Source organism: Macaca fascicularis, chromosome 1, assembly GCF_037993035.2.
Source record: "Macaca fascicularis isolate 582-1 chromosome 1, T2T-MFA8v1.1".
Taxonomy (NCBI): Eukaryota; Metazoa; Chordata; class Mammalia; order Primates; family Cercopithecidae; genus Macaca; species Macaca fascicularis.
Window position 1 is genome coordinate 167,890,027 of NC_088375.1, and position 3,509 is coordinate 167,893,535.

Sequence of the window (3,509 nt, forward strand, 5' to 3'; positions counted from 1 at the left end):
CCATCCTGGCTAACAAGGTGAAACCCTGTCTCTACTAAAAATACAAAAAATTAGCCGGGCGTGGTGGCGGGCGCCTGTAGTCCCAGCTACTCGGGAGGCTGAGGCAGGAGAATGGCGTGAACCCGGGAGGCGGAGCTTGCAGTGAGCCGAGATCGCGCCACTGCACTCCAGCCTGGGCGACAGAGAGAGACTACGTCTCAAAAAAAAAAAAAGGAACACATTAGCGGGGATGAGAACTAGATTGCAGAAGGTGAAGGTGGCATAGAAAGAAGTGGCAGAGAAAATCAGAGGTAATGGGCACAGGCCACTCCTTTATAACAATTTTGGGAGCAAAATGCATAGTAAATTATGAATAACTATTTAATGTTGAGTTTTCTTAATATATTTTTGGGTAATATCTAGAAACACCAGTCAAATGATGGTCCTAACAAAGAGTGTGTTCGTTATCTAGGATGGCTACATTTACAAGCTCTAATTTCTCAACCGTTGTTTTTAAAATCATTCCCGTATACTGGGATAATTCTTAAGAGTTTTTTTTTTTTTTTTTTTTTTTTTTTTTTAAATGAAGGAGTTAAACTAGCACTTAATTTCCCAACATATAATCTGTTGGACTCTGTTGGAAGAACCTCCTATTATGTATTTTCTTTAAAGCCATTTTATTAACAATGACAGCAGATGACAGCACTGACACCTCCATTCAAGATGCTAATGTATTTTTGAGAGAACCCTTACATTTTTTATGATGTCTGAAAACACAAAAGGATCATCTAGGATTTTTTTTTAATGAAGAAAAGAAGGCATTATTTAATTTTAGTTTTGGAAAAACAGTTCCTATTAATTTTTGGGGGGTGGTTTCTGGCTGATGTTCCCAGAGTTAACTGAATTTTTAGTAATTTGCTATTAGTACTCACTATACTTGCTGAAGATTCTGCTAATGAATATTTTATAAAGCAGGAGGATGTTAGGTCTCAATCTGGATGACTGCCAAGTCTAAATCTCTCACCTTGATGCCGTAGCTCAGCTCCAGCCCCATGTTCTCAGCTGCCGGAGGCTAACCCCATCTTAATATCCCATCATTAACTTAAATTCAACAAGTGAAAAATCAAACTTCATATTTTATTCCTCAAATTCTTCCTGCTGACTTCCTTATTTTTGTTAATAGGCTCATTGAACTAGTGACCCACACTGAAACTTTCAATTGCAACCATAAGAGCTACTGTATTGAGAGCTTTCTATCAGGAATTATGATGGTTTAGCAAACATATGTATTTAATTATCACCAAAATCCTATGAGGTAGGTACCAGTATTATCATTCCTTTACAATGAAGAAGCTATGGCTTAGTGAGATTAGTAATTTATTTGAGGTCACTTAACTTGTGCTTGGGACAGCAGGACTCAGACCTAAGTCTGCAAACGTTCAGAGCTCGAAACTTTCAACTGCCTTTTCATATCATGTCAGAGTCACTTCTGACTCCTCCTTCCCCTTGCCTACTCATGTAGACCTTGCCCCCATAGTGTCTCATACAACTATCCTCTCCTTTCCATTTCCAATGCCACTGCCTCTTCCAGCCTCTATTACCTCTCACCTCCCCAAGAGTCTTTCTGTTCTTTTCCAACATATTCATCTTCTTAGAGTGTCCGTTCATTTATACTGTTAGCCTAATGAAAAACCTTTAATGATTACTTATTTTCTTACTCAGATACTCACAACTTCTAATCTTAGTTCTAACCACTTATCTTAATGAACACTGTGTTTTATCCAGCCCAGACTTCCTGTAATCTTCTGCCTGTTGAAATTCTAATCTCTCCTTCACAGTCTAGCTTACATTTTCTTTCCTTTCATGAAGGCTTCCACAATTCCATTAATTGGATAAAGATATTCTGGATTTTTCTTATGACAACATATTTGAGCCTATACTGTGGTCACTTGTGTACTTCTATTTTCACCCCTATATGATCCTGGTTCCTCAGGGGTTGAACTGTGTTTGCTATTATCTGTGCAGCTGGGAGTTATGTAGCACAGTGCAATGAACATAATGATAACGTTAAAAGTAAAAATGATTTTTATTGCTAGGCACTGTCAAGTTATGTGGTCAGTGTCCTCAATACGTCTTCAATCTATTAATAGTAAAGGAAACAAAACAAAAATTCAAAAGTTAGCTCGACCATGAGAATGATCAGAGGAGACAGAGAGAGCAGGAGGCAAGCAATGAATAGAGGAGGACTGAGAGAAAAGGTGAGACTTGAATGTGACCCTGAAAAGTGAAGAAAGTTGCTTAAGTGGGAGGTGGGGTGTTCTGAGGTAGGAAAGCATGAGTGAAGGCTCTGGGGCAGGGATGGGCATGGCTGGTCTGGGAAGAAGGATGGCACTGTAGGAGAAGAAAAAAATACCAGGGAAGTTCAGGGTGTTTCAAAGTAAAAGAATTCCTTCAAATTTATAATGTCATTTCTTTCAAAATTTCTCATGATAAGGTTCTGTGTGAGAATTTCTTTTAAAATTTCTCATAATAAGGTTCTGTGTGATAACTAGCTTCTCCCAAGTTAGTTGCAATGAGTGAGTTTTTACTGTGTATTCTTATACTGCTATATAGTTGCTAGAATTCATCATTGAGTATCTGAATTACAGTGCGTGGCAATATGCTGGCAAACTGCTCTCTTTTTTGTTTTTTAACTGCCATCATGTTTTGCAGTTTCGATTCTCAACACAGCCTGGGGAAGATGGTAAGAAATTATCTCGTGGATTAGAATTTAGAACTCTGAAACAGTCATTGTTACAATAGACTTTCTATATGTTAAAGAAGTTTCTTCATTTTGATTTATTCATACAAAGTTGTGATATGATTACCCCCGCTGTCGTTCCATGAAGGTAGATGTTCACAAATGTGTCATGAAAATATGAAGCTCATTTACTTATTATACTTGTAATCTAATCCAGATTGAAAACTGGTCTGTGGAGATTGACAAATATTGGTTGTGATAAATTATTACATAGACATATTCCCACTAATGCACTAACAGGAAAAAAAATAGTGGAAATTGACAAATTCATTTGGAATAATCACTTTAAAAGCCAGACAATAGCAGAAAGAAAGGGATTTTAAAAGTATCAATTTTTTACTATATGTCGTTTTTGGGGGAAAAGTAAGACACCAAAACATTTTAAAATGAAAGCATTGACTGGTGTTCCATTCGCTAAACTCTTTTTGATATGAATGACAAATTATTTTTTCCTTAAGACTACAGCATTGCTAATTTTCTCCATATGTGTACAATTTGTCTTTGACCTTTAATAAATGTCCTCTAGGCCGTCCACTTACCATCCAAGAACAACGCCACAACATCATTTTACTTGCACACAAAGACTTGAAAGCTTCATAAAAATAAATGATCCGTGGCATAAGATACATTAACCAGCAGAATAATAAGCTAGTTCAGCCTTGTAAATTTTAGCGCCCATCTATTCAAATCCTCACTGGGTCACTTTAGTATTAAATTGATAGGAGTAAAA